The sequence below is a fragment of the Poeciliopsis prolifica genome, unplaced genomic scaffold (assembly GCF_027474105.1).
Source record: "Poeciliopsis prolifica strain line A6 unplaced genomic scaffold, Auburn_PproV2 SCAFFOLD001, whole genome shotgun sequence".
NCBI classification, from domain to species: Eukaryota; Metazoa; Chordata; class Actinopteri; order Cyprinodontiformes; family Poeciliidae; genus Poeciliopsis; species Poeciliopsis prolifica.
In genome coordinates, this window is record NW_026562376.1 from 10695001 (window position 1) to 10709823 (window position 14823).

Genomic DNA, 14823 nt, shown 5'->3' on the forward strand with positions numbered 1-14823 from the left:
TAGATCATATATGCAAATGATTAATTTTAAATGAAAAAAGTTTTGTTTAAATGAGCTGTGGTTTTGAGAGAATATAAACTATGCAATTTATGAAAGAATGACGTGTGACAACTGCTGTGAAATAGTGGTAAAATATAAGCACACAATAGATGAGGAAGTGGCCTTAGAAATTTTCAGGAAATAAAGGGAGGTGTGTGAAGATGACCAAGGACTGAACAGGTGAAAGGTGGCAGCTCATCATGCCTTTATGTATACCTATACTTTGTGAAAATGGTTCATTGAGGTTGTGGTTCAGATTGACCATCCCTCATTAGATTTCCTACAGCTTCCGATCACATTTAAATTCTGCAGGTTTAGGAATATCAGCACTCTTTGGATAGAGAACTGATGAAGTGTTAACCTCTCAAGGAGTTTTAAATTGGAGAGGGGCTTAGCACTTCAGACAATGACACCCCTTATCGTCACAGGGGAAACCAAGGAACTAGTGGATTTCTGCCTGCACATATGGGAACCCGACATTGACATTATGGACACCAATAAGCAGAGGAAAAGGAGTTCACTGCTTCTTTTTTCTCCTACTTGGAATCATTAAAGATTCCAACTACTGACATTACAATTTTTCTTTTTTAACATAGAAAGTACTCCTGGATTGCTGATTGTATTTTTTTTGTGTGCATGCTATGTCTTCTCAAAAACCCAGCCTGTTCTGGCACATGGTCGCTCAGACTGAGCCTGGTTAAGTTGGAAGTGTCTTCCTGGTAAGGCAGCGTTTTCCTTTTCACTGTTCCTTGAAGATGCATAATTACTAAAAAAAAGGATTACAAAGTCAATGTCACAATACAATTGACTGTCCATACATGTGCATCCAGCAAGTATCTAAAGTTTACTTTCTCTCTTTAGAATTCTCCACAAAACTTAAATGCAACATCTTATTTGATTTGATCAGAAAATATTAATTGTAAGTGGAAAGGTGAAGGTCACAGATGGTCCACTGTAACCATACCTTTTGTAACCAGACACAAGTACTACAGATGCGAAAACAAGTCTTTGGTAAAGGGGAACGATATCTGAACCCATCCTATTCCCCCACCAATTACTTTTTATGCAAGTGGTGTTAAGAAATGCAGTATTTTGTTCAATCATAACAAAAAAGGTGTTGCCTTTGAAAATATTCTGCCTCGCCAGTAAGTTGCACTTTAAACAGAACTGGGAAAGGAGCTGCATTAACATGCTTCACTTCCAAGAAGTAGATTTGATGCAGCGCTACTGCCATAAATGGAGGTCTAGCATTACTCAAGAATATGCTTAGAGGTAATCTGATTTATTCTAAGTGTGTTTCACAAACAACTTTGTTCAAATGAAGTATGAAAACTTTTGTCATTTTTCTTATGCTTTTTAGTTTTTCCTGTTGCAATACTCACAGAGGTGTTTTTTATAGCCTGTATGTCATAATCTGAAGGTGAAATCATAAGCATTGCTTTCTTGCAAAATTATATAAGAAACAGTCTGATGTCTAAATGGTGGCAGTAAAGGGCAGAGAAAACTGTTATTGAACATAATAAACAATAACCTAAGTGGCTGTCCTGTGTCTGCCCAGTATTGCAGAAACCCCTAACCACATGGGAGCATCTAGTGCCATGAAAGTTAATGAGCTGAGTAAACATGGATATTTTCCAGGACCATGTGGTCCAGAAAGGATTTTCAGATATTTTCCTAGCACGGGTGAAAAGAAAGAACTCAAATTTCAAAAGGATTTTTCACATACACACACATTTTTCCTAGTTTCTTTCAAACTAGGAACTTGGTTTTGAGTGACAAACGTTAATGGATATGTAGCTTTAATATAGCCAGGCCAATTCCAGCCATGGAAGTGAATATAGTGGTAAAAACACAGAAAAGAGTTTTTTTTCAGAGTCTATTGTTTTAGGAAACACAGTTGAATGGATTGTGTTAGATTTAGACTTGTATTAGAGATGATTAAGAAGATCATGTTGACACCACTTAGAACTCTGTATTGTTCATCTGTAATTCCTGCTTCGCATACAATTTGTGTTAAAAAATGGTTTTGCGCCCTGTGTATTGTGTTTTTGTGTCAGCATGAGGCAACATTTTCAGTGGGTGAAAGGTCTGAACTAAAGGCAGGTTGATAAAAATATATAAGTGACATAAACGTGCGCTCCCACAATAAACCATTTTCCGATCTTTGAATTTTATGATATACAGAAAGCAATGCCATGAAATATGTGCTGAAGTTAGACAGCTTGGTCTTGGCCTTGGCCTCAGAGGAAGTGGTCTTGACACTCACAGGCTGAATGTGGCAAACTACCCGATAGAAGACACAGCTGCCCTGGGGCAAAGGCACTGCAGCCATGCACCCTCACCGCCAGGTACTCTGACCATCAATAGTAGACAAGGTGGGTGAAGTGTCTTGCTCAAGGACACAGAAACAGAGGTTGACATTGTTAGCCCATGTTAGCCACTTCCAAAGCTGAAGTGGCAAAAGGCTGGACTGTTCCTCAACTGTGGATATGATGGATATATTTGTTTATTTTGGCATTGTAAATCACATTTTAATTTTCATTAAACCACATTAACAACAACAATGGCAATATTAATAATATTATCATTATTAATGTTATTATTATCATTTTATTATTATATAATTAGAAAATAATAATATTTTTTGTTGAATAATCCGTAAATGTGACAAATACTAACTTGTGAGGAACATGTGAGACGGGTCTCTCTCTAACTTACTGAATGCTGATGAAAGATTCTTCTTGTTGATCCACATTTGAAACTGTAGCTGGGGAAAGTTATGAAGAGTCACAGTGTGATTCATGTGATCTGCAGTAAACACTTAATACTCAGTCAGCACACAAATTATACTTTTAATTTCACATCATTACTTCCATATCAAGGTGGAGTTAATGTTTTATAGTTTAGCTGTAAACATACTAGATGAAGATAGACACTCTAATGTTAACCCTAATATCGAGCAAGAAAAGTATTTCAGTTTGCATATCTCGTTATGTGTGTGCGTGCGTGGGTGTGTGTGGTGTGTGTGTGTGTGTGTGTGTGTGTGTGTGTGTGTGGGTGTGTGTGTGTGTGTGTGTGTGTGTGGGGGGGGGGTGTGTGTGTCTCATGTTGCTGCTGGCATCTGCAGATCTAAGTGGGAACGGAGTGAGAATATCCATGAAATGGATATGCCTTTCAGTACAGTTTGATGCTGCACCTTGTTGACCTTTTGCTTTTTAATCTGGTTTTCCATTTGGTCTTTATCATTACTTTATTTTGCACTTCTGTGGCACAAACAGCCTTAATCTGATTTATGTCTTACATAATTTCCTGAAATTATGTAACTCTAAGGAGACCCATCACAGGCTGATGTGAATGATTGTGAATCTTTTACCTAAATATTTAAAATCTACTAACCTTTTTTTTTCATCCCACATTCACATTTCACAGTTAGAATTTAAAGAGAACAAAGATGATCTTAACTTACCAGTTCAAATGTACCTCTATGCTAAGGCTCAAAATATTTCAGGAAATACAATTTCTCTTTCAGGGATAGTTTTATAGGTCTATGCAGCTCATTACTAAACTATAACTTTGTAAATGCCGGTGGGTTCTATTTCTTCTAGCTGTTAAAAGGAGTGAGTTGCCAATGTAGAGGGATGAAAAGCTTAGTTAAAATCTTTGTCACTCTAAAAGCGGCAGCAACATAGGTTTTGACTTGATCCTGCGAAAAAGCATAGGCTTGTCAACATGCCTCTGCTAAGTAAGTGCAACTTTACAATATTTATTTCCACTTAATGACTTAAAAATGCCTGCATATTTATCTCAGTTCATCACGTTAATGAGGGCCATGCTGGCTGTTTTGGAAAGAGAATTATTTGTTTTTATGTAATAACACATGCACACAACAGTCCTCTCTATTTTTGCAAATGGATGAGTTCCAAACACAACAGTTTTATTGAAACGGAGGGATGTTAAAATCCTTAGGTGCCGATCTACATTCACAAACATGTTACAAAAGACTACATCTGGCCAGTGTTTACCCAGAAAAACTCATGGAAACTGGCAAACTGCATAAAAACATCGTCAGACTAACTGTAGAAACTGTATATATAGAGACCTTTAGGGACCCAACTAGCCACAATTTTAAGACATTTATGGACTTCCATCACACATGTTAAAATGCAATTTGAACTTAATCCTGGCATGAGAGTATAGCTTTGAAAAAGCTGTGAGAATTGGCATTTCCAGCACTATCAGTTTCAGTTTTATGCTGTAAAGATGCATAGGGGGGAAACAAATTCTTTACAGATCCAGGCCCATTTATATTTGAGAAAATGAATACTAATCATAGAACAAAAGGTTCAGTCTGAAGGGTCAATTGTTTATACCTGTAACTGAAAAATAACTTCCAGAGCTCTTCAACTCATAATTTACTTCATCATTCATCCATAATGGGAGAGAAGACAGCCTGGCGATCATAGAAGGTCATCAGAGAGCTTCCTTTGCTTTCAAAACAGACTTGTCTGATGGATGATTCTGTGCTTTTATGAAGGACAAGCTGCCAACGCCGCTCTCATGGTGATAAGACCCATTTCCAAGCATTTGTCTTAATGAACTCATTCCACATTCATTGCAGGCTAATTACTTTTCTTAATCATCACCAGACACATGTAAGCCTATTATGAATATTGTTTATGTTAGGTTTTAGAAACTATGAACTTTTATATGGATGTAGTGTCTTTGTTGTGTGTCTCTCTTATCGCTGCTGCTTGTCTTTACCTTATGTCTTAGAACACCAGCCCATATGTCCCGGTCATTGATGCAATTTTGAACCCCGTCTGCATGTGGGTTGCATGTGGGTTGTCATGTTGCCACATGCAACATTCTTGTTATCCAGCATAGTGACTTGCAAACTCCCACTGCAACTGTGCAAGGTGCAATATTTTTTCCCCTCTCAAAGTGCCAGGCTGGTAACAGGTACACCAGCCACCAATTTTGGCAAGCATGAAGGGCAGAGTTATCATCAGAACAGAAGGATATTCAACCCACGTCACCTTCTGCCAGTAACAGATGACTGCACTCACTGCCACTTTATGGCTCTTTCTGCAATACTTAATGGTGAAATATGTGAAAGAATGAGCATGCCATATATTTCACATAGGACATGGAGGTCACATTTAATCTACTTTGAATTTTATGGTGGTTCAGATTTCCATTTCATGGAAATGCGTGTGTGTGTGTGTGTGTGTGAGTGAATAAAAACAAAAGAGAAAGATGAAGATATAAAAATTGTGATCATAATATATAGAATGGTATTCTCAGTTCTAAATGCCTTTTCCTAGAATTTGTTATTTTTAGTACCTTAAGTTATGTAGGTATTTTGACCTGATTTAATTATCTCCTGCTGGTTGTATTAACGTCTTGACATTTACTTGGATTTTTAAATTACCAATGAAATTAAGTTTATTACATCTCATTCGGTATATTAATCCCTGTCCTACAATTCCGTCTATATCTAGGATTTCTTTTGGCACGGTGTCTGACCTTATTACTGGAAAAAACATCTCTAAGCTGCCAACAAGTACCTCACATGCAATTTTTTATTATTTAAGTGCACATGTATATTCATCCTGTAGGATAAATACACATGATATAGATCCACAACAAAAACATCAAACTACAGCATATAATCCTAGAGGGATCCAGGAAAAAAAAATGTCCCAAAAGCACTTCAAACTGGCTTTGTTTATGCAAAGTGTATGGTAATGGTTATTCTCTCATGTCTGTAACTGTTAGATTGTTCAGATGAGAAAAAATAAGGGACGATGGATTACAGAGAGGTATGATTTGTAAGGCTAGTACTATTATGCAGATGATAGGGTTATATGTTGTTGGGCACCAAACAGCATGTCATTATTTCTGTAATGGCAGTGGAATGTTAATGTTATGGCTTATGTAGTAATGTGCTTTGTCTTGCCACCCTTAGCACCTATTAGCCATCTGGCACTGCATCACACGTGCTGATTTGTAGCCCAATCTAACCTAATTCTACATTCTATGTTTTGCCTTATTTCAAAAATGTCAATTTCCTTTGTCTTGGATAGATTACTCACATACACTGTAAAAAAATATTTTAAGTTTAGGTTGGTGAAGCTTTGTGAGTTTTTTTTAGGACAAAAATGTAGCTTTATAAGATGAACAAAAATTGGGTTGATGTCTTATGTGAAGAAGTCAGCCGAATGATTACATAGAAAAGCCATTTCAACATAACACTTGTCTACTGCAAATAGTTAACTAAATAGTCAGGCTAATGAAAATAAATCTTAATCAGAAATGAAAATCTAAACTATTCACTCATTAATCCATTAATCCATAATCATACACGATTATCCATGGGGTAAGCGTGTGTGAAGGGTGCTGGTGCCTGTCTCCAGTGGTCAACAAGCGAGAAGCGGAGTGCACCCTGGATAGGTGACCAGTCCATCACAGGGCATCACTGATTAATATGTAAACTAATTTTAAGAATAAATAGAACAACAGTTCCACACTACCTGGCACAAAACTACAACTCTGGCAGCATGTTTCTTGTTTCTCAATGCAATCTTTAGATGTGTGCTGCTTGCAGGGCTTCACATTCACCAAAAGTTGGCATGTACTCCTGACTTTGCAGGTATTGGAACTCCTGTGCCAATCTATGTATCTATCAATTTTCAGACTCAGACCTTCAATATCCGAGTCAACAGGAGCACAATAGTATATCAAAGCTTCAAAACTACCATTTAGCCAAGTCAGGCTTCTAATCAGTGCTACCAGCCCGAGGTCTTCAGGAATCTCAAGTCAAGAAAACCCCCTCAGCACTGCAGGAATTTTACATCCTGATGATTATCCCATCTCCCCTCCTATCGTGTGTTTACTCTGACACTTCTTCTGCACCTCCTGCTCTTCATCTTTGCCACCGGTCTCCGGCAATTTGTTACATCGCACCCTATGATGACAGATATCTTAAGCACAGATCATTATTTATTGCATTTCAAAATAGAGGGTAGATCCAAAACAGTCAAGTGGTGCATATTTGAAATGTAATGGATAGAAGCAGGTTGTACTGAAAAGCAAGTGTATTCTTGTCATTGAGAGCTTGTTGGGGTCAGTGGTCAGGTCATGTGTATGTATACATCTATGTCAAGTTAAAGAGATGTTCACTGAAGGACGAAGGCTCCTGTGTTTACTCATAATCTCCCAAAAGACAAAGTGTCACTTCCCCCTTTGCCTCCTTGCTGACTCCTTCCCATCTCCCCCCAGCTGGCAGTAATACAGATGGGACTATTCTTAGCTTCAGTGATAAGCTTGTTTCTGGGGAGCAGTCACAGGCTCTCTGCTACACACAAATGAACATAATTAAAAACTAGATAACTCACTGGAAATCTCTTAATTTTTTCCCTCTCTGAATTAGACATGAGGGTTGTTTACAGACTTATCTATGATTCAGTTTCAGGACTAAGCACTATTTGATGTGACTTTTGAAAGAACTTACATTTACTATAAATAAAGATTAGGATTACCTTAAGAAGAAAATGTGGCACTGCTTTCTAGGGTGCTGCTGGAGGCTATCTGCTTCATTGTATTATTGCAGGTTGTAATAATGTAAGCCATTTAGCATTATTATAATGTAACTTAAATGAAGATAGCATCTAAAACAGACAAAGGAAAAGTCAATAGAAGCACAGAAATGAGACTAATGTAGCCACAGGCACCTGTTTGTGGTCTGAAAAGGTGAACCAAACATATAAAAAATGGAACATTACCACAGAAAATCTAGCCCAGCCTTGTGACCGTTACGTTGTTAGGCCCTAATCACCTGCCTCCTTAAATTAAAGGAATATGAGGCCCCGTGATGCATATGTGGACCACATATTTAAACAATTAATGTTGCAGTTCATAAAACAATGTTGTAGGTTGTATTGAGCCATTGATATATCATCATAACAATGCAGGAAATGTGGGATTAGTGGTGTAGACGTCATAGAACAGGTGCTATTTTGCCTGACAACCTTTTTTTTTTTTCTTTTTGCTTCATCAGTTATAAGATGACTAATTTAAAGAGTTTGGCACAAAGTCTGTGGGATTTTGCTTCCACGACTGATGAGAACCTGCATCTGCATGTCGTTGGCAGATAGAGTTACAAACTGAGTCTGAAGCCCCTTGTTGCTATTCCATGAACAGTTTTCAATTGTACTTTATGTAATTTATGGTGAGAGTGATATAGCAGTATCTCTCTATCTCAGCACTATAAAAAGCTGAATGAGGTTCTGTTAAGTTGATCAGCCTTGCTGTTAAACTTCCAGCAGAAGAGATTATTTTAACTTGAAACAACTTTGGTTCAGATACCTATGGGTTCAGCTAACATAAAATCTCAGAGAATCTGATAAAAGTCATGCTAATTGAACAAATTAGCATGCCACATATTTCTAATTTGAGTTAAAGTGTGCTTGTGCTTTTTAAGTCCTGCTAAGATCCCCATGTCAAGTAATCTGAAAAGTCTGCTGGCATGTAGCATCTCATAACAGGAGTATTGACTTTCAGACCACACAGCAAATTGATGTCCTCCCCACCTTCCCTGTGTCCTTTTAAATCTAAAAAATATATATATAGTCTTCTCATTATTAAATAAAAGTACCAAATAATAGCCAAATAGTTTTCAGTTTAAGTTATTTCTTAAGAATACCTATTTGACAAACCATAGGTATTAAAGAGGTAGTATTATGTGAAATTGTTTGAGCTTTTTTGAGCTTTACCTGATGTTAATGTGATTTTCTCTTCCAAAAACATACTTGGAGTGTTACTTTGAATACTGAGAATTCCTTTAATTTCCTTTGGCAGCTTTTCAGGTGTACAAAATACTTGGTTTCACTGAGCGTTGCCTTTTCCACACAGCTCCTCCTCGGAGCTGCTGTCTCCAAACCGAGCTTTTGTCTCTAATAGCGCCCCTATCCAAAAACTGCCCAGTCAGCTCCTTGCCCCACCAGCAATTAGCAAACACTTGGTGTAACTGGCCATCTGCCGAGATCATCATATGAGCTGCTTGTCAGTGCGATACTGGTAAGAATATTATTAAATGCTTAATGGAGAAATTTTATGGTGATGTGCTGAAGGCAGAGAGTTGGAAAGAGCAGAAGCTTCTTAAAAAAAATAGAGGCCAGATTTCAAGGCAAATTGCAAAGTTATATTTATAACAACTAATGATAACATACCTACCTAATTGTGCTATAAAATGGCCTAATTAAAAATAACAATTGGATTTGTGTTCAAACTACCTCACAGTACAAAGCAGATGTGAAGATAAAGAAAAAAACCAAACATATTTATGTGAATATTTCTTAAAATGAATTGAACAATTAATTATACATACTAAGACATGACTGTCTATATTCAGTAATCTCTTGAAAGTCTTGAAAGGACAGAAAAAAAAGCTTCAACAGGATGCATAAACAAGGTCACAGTGCAATTGGCTGGCCCCCCTATGGAGCTACAAATGTTTTCTCCATGCTGGCAGGGAGTGTGTGAAAGGTCACAGCAGAACCGGACACTACAGTTATTGTCCTGAAAAGCCCAACAACATATTTAGTCTTATCACAGACAAATGACTAACTGGAAGTCCTGCCTGACCAGGAAGGAGCTCATGTGTTTGTATCTGCATGTAAGTATTCTTAATACTGTTGAACATTTATTTTTGTTAAAAAGAGAATAAAATAATTCAACTTCTATGGCAAAGGTTAAAGAATGTTAAGAAATAAACGTGAGACTAATCTGCACAAAAAGATTATTCAAATTAAACTTAAACATTTAGTTTTCAGTAAAGATATTCAACTGCTGCTTTGGGAATTATCTTTAACATGAAACACATGTTGAAAGTTGAAAGGCCCATGTGCAAAGATTTACTGGAGTATTACACATTCACTCTGAGTCCAAAACCATCAGTAGATGTTAAGAAAATATTGTTGCTGTAACTTTCAGTTTTTCATTCACTTCATCAAACAGCATTATTTTCTTCTGGTGTTCTCCATGTCTGTCTTCAACATTTCCATTTTTTGGTAACATAAGCTACCCCAAGTTACTATGCTAGCCTAATGCTGTCAGTATAAACCATAGGCAAACAAGAAACAAGTGCAGTAAAATTAGGAACGCAATGCAAAACCAAAACAGGGGAGATGAAAATTATTCAAATTTTATGGTTCCTGTTCATTCTGTGGCACAGTTAGTAGCACTGTTGTCTTGGAACATGAATCGTCAGGGTTTAAATCCCAGCCATGGGTCTGTATGGATGGAGTTTACATGTTCTCCTTGTGCTTATTTGAATTCCCTCTGGGTACTCTGGCTTCCTCTCAAGGGCCCAAAGCATGAAGGTTAAGGTTGTCTAAATTGTCTTTAGGTGTGACTGTGTGTGTGTGATAGTTTGTCATTGTGTTGTGCTGCAGTGGACTGTTGACCTGTGCAGGATATGCCACGCCTCTTGCCCAATGACTTCTGGAGATATAGGTACCCTGCAAGTGACTCTGCAAGAATAAGCGGTATAGTCTCTACATACATAAATAGGGCTCTCAATATGTCTGTTCCGAGCATATAGTGGCATTTTATAGCACAGTCAAGTAACTGTTACCATCATTTACAATAAAAATGTTGTAAAAATTTTACTTCATAATCTAACGCCTTAAAATTGGGCTCAGTCTCTTTAAAAACTCCTTGACTTTATGAAACTGGGAAGTAATCACAACATCACTCCTGTATTAATCCTTTCATAATGATTTATCCAGCACTGCGTTGAGATGTAGCTCATATAACAGGCTCAGCAAATGTACAGTTCTACCAGATATTTGCTAATTGCTGCTGGCTAGTCTAATGGAGCTGTGTGACGCAGTCCTAAAGAGAAAAACCTGCAGAGTGCTGAACTGTAAAACCTGCTATTATTTTTTTGTCACCCATCTCCACACTTTACTTATTAGAATTGAATTAAAATGTGTCATGAGCCACATTATCAATAAGTTGTCTAACAAAAGGTATTTCAATAATATTGACTCTGTGTGTATGTATAATTTTTCTTTGGATTCATAATACATTCACAGTGTTTTATCAGTCTGGTTCACAAATCAAGAAACAAATGTGTATTTTTATAATGTGACAAAAGATTATAAAAGTTAAGGAGGTATAAAGAGTTTTGCAAGGCACTGTTATTAAGTCTACATAGAGATCGACACTAACTATGCTATTTGCACCCATAATTACTTGCAGATCTCTTAAGCACACATATCTATAGCTACTCTTCTTCTACAGTCACCTACAGTTTACACAGTTGTTCATGCAGTGCAGATTCAGTTACCAAACATTTCCGCTTCAGGTTGAAATAATAAATAGTGACACCGGACAGGTCAGGTTTGAAAGTCTGGTATGCATTTTCACACAGCTAAACTCTAATGCCAATCATATGGTTCCACTCACTACTCAGCTGCAAGACACACTTACTTACTATTTGATATGTAGATATTTGATCAGATATCTGCTGTAAATTTCTGATGTGTAATGGTATAGTTTATTTTTTCTTTTTTGCTAAAATGTACACCTAGGTCTAAGATATATAATTAAAAGCTACACTTACATTTTTGCTTTGAGTTATGCCTGACAATAAATTTTTTTTGTACAAAAAATCTGAATATTCAGAAAATATTTTTGAAACTAGCAATATTAGTGAATTTGCACCAAAAAAAAATTAGTACAGATTGAAAAATACTCTTGACACAATGACAGAGACAAAGGGCCGGGGTCTTGAACTGGCAACAAACCAGTTAAAGGACAAACTCCACCATTGTTAATGTTAAAGGTCAGAGTGTTTTATTGCATTGAAGAACATCAGAGCTGTAGGCAGGGCTCTGACTGTTAAGTGCCATAAATAACAGTAATCAATCCTGTATGTAATAATATTAAATCCTGTATGCTACTAGATATGGTGTTGATATATACCTGAACAAACGTATGTTTATGTGCAAACCTAGTATGTATGCAACATCTTTCATGAAGATTAAAGCAGAAGTATTCAACATTTATAAAAAATACAGATACACTGCTTCATCAGAAACAACCAATCAGATCGAGAGAGAGAAGTCTTAGCATTGTCAATCACTCTTGTGCACACGTTGCTTATAACCTCAGCCTTTCTCTCTGCTAAGCTAAAGGTGGTTCATCACAGCATAGCTTGCCATGACTGTTCAGGCTATTGACATGGCCACCGATGACTGCAGATAAACAGTTTTCCTGTAACAGTAAGTTGTTTCTCTGCCATTAGCACATTTAGCAGCGAGCACACGAGGTTGTTTGACAGCACTAAGATCTTCTTTCTAGTCCTAATTGGTTCTTTTTGACCGGGAGCAGTGCATTTTTGCTCATGGCAATATTTTAACAGGGAGGAGGTGGAGGAGCTCAATCTTTTCATAGATTGTCTCATATTACACTGTCACAACATTGTTTTAACAAATATGTATTAAAAAAAAAATAGGACGACAAACCTTTCTTGTATGGTATTTTTTGACAAAATTTTATAGAGCTGGACCAGTCCTTTTGACTTTGTCCTCATTAGAGCAAGACGTCACAGATGGGCAGTGCTTGGTACTTAGAACAAAAGTGCTTTGTTAGCCAACCAAAACCTGAAACTTGCATACATCTGTATACATGCACAGACATCAAACCAGCAACACAGCTTCAGAACACTATTAAAATTAAATGCTGCATGGCTGTGGTATTTCATTTAATGTGCTGACAGCTGTCCAACGTTTCTGTGGTGACTCTAGATAACTTTATGACCCTGGTGAGCCCAGCTTGGCACAGAAACCAGTTCCAGACGTCCACTCACTTTTCACACGCACATCATTGACAACCTTGGATGCAATAACCAAGTTGCATTTCCAACTATTTGACAAATGATTTTAACCACTGTTGGGGCACGTAGTTTTCAATCATTCTAGTAAAATATTTATGTTGTAAAGTAATAAAAATAAGATAATTATAGATAAACATTAAAATGCTTCTCTAGACTCCTGCAATACATGAGATCTGTTTTGACTACTGAGGCCTTTGAAGTGGTTTTAAAAGAAAATATCACATTCACTGGTCAATGTTAACACAAGCCAAAGGACCGTATTATGAATATGAATCTGGTCTTTTGGGAAGCTATTATTTTCTGCTGACGCTATGGTGCCTTTCAAATGTACTTTATGTTATATTGTAACCCCAAACTACAATGTATTATATTGGGATTTTATTTGAAAAACCAAATCACGGTAATGGACAATTGTGATGTAATTCAATTTACTTAAGTTTATATATATAATGTAATTTTAAAAAAAATTAGTTTCAACACTCTTAAAAAAGGAATAAGTAGTCCAATCCACTGGATAGATTTCAAGTCAACCTGGAGGGAAAAAAAATAGTTTACAAACATATTCACAAATAAAAAAGTGAAATATTTGTTGTGCATTTGCATTCAGGCCCCCTGAGTTGGAACTTTCTAGAACCACAATTTGCAGCAAGGCTCTAAAAAATTGCGATCTAGAAGTTAAAACTGTTTGCCATTCCTCATCAAAGCTTTATTGCATGTGCATCGGGTGATGTTTGTGTTCCACAGCAAACAATGTTTTGTACTTACACCTGAGGATTCAGTTCTGGTCTCATGTGAACAGAATATCTTTTACCATATATTTGCTGTGTCCTTTACATGGCTTGTAGTAAACTTTAAGTCTTGCGTCGTTATCTCAACAATAGCAATTTTCTTTCTGCTCTTCTACAACAACTCTTTGTAACTACGCCACTGCTCCATTATAAGGTGTTGAATGACGAAGACAGGATTCATTTGTTGGCCTTTACTTAATGGAAGCGTGTATCTCCATGCCTTCATTATTCATACTAAACAAACTCTGTCCTTACCACTGACAAAGGTTTGCATTGTCATCCAGTCACTCTCATGCAATCTAACCTTGAAACATGACAGCAAAAGGATTCTTACATTTAAGTTGGTATAGTATTTTTTCCAATTCATATATCTGCAGAGAAATCTGAGTCTTGAAAAAGTCACAATTGGAGCTTGTTCTTTGTCTTTGAAACGTCATATCCATGCAATACCAAGAGTGAATTAAGTTGTTCCTGAGTAATTGGATGGTGGTGCAGATGAAGCTAAAATCACAATAATGTTAAAAATGTCCCCTGAACTCCATTTTTCCATTTTACATTTTCAGATTAAAACTCCATACATCCATGGTTTAATATGTTTTCTGAATGAGCTCTTACATGCCATATTATTGAATAACTGAAAAGGAAGAATTTGCTGCCCTGTCATAATATTTTGAATGATAGCCAGGCCTACTTTTCTACTATGTGGGTGTAGATTTTGAGAAGGCTGTGAATCTTTGTTAGCGGGGAACCACATGATTCACTCTCTGTTGCCTTTTGTGCGTCCTGTGGTGTTTGGAACACAGTCTGTCCCACAGACTCCAAGAAAGATTCACAGATGAATTTGGCTTTATTGACTGTAACTTTGTAGCTTAATACATCATTTTACCTATGGAAAAAAATCTGTGACTCAGCATTATTTCTGCTAATTTCCACTGAGGGATCAACAAGCTATATGTAAAGGTCTCACTAAATACAGTGATTCCCAGTGAATCCTCATGATACTTAGTTGTTTTCAGGGTAAGGAGTTTGACTATTAACATCCCTGATAAAAAAGTAAATAAATGAATAAAAAATACACTCCAATTACAGTTT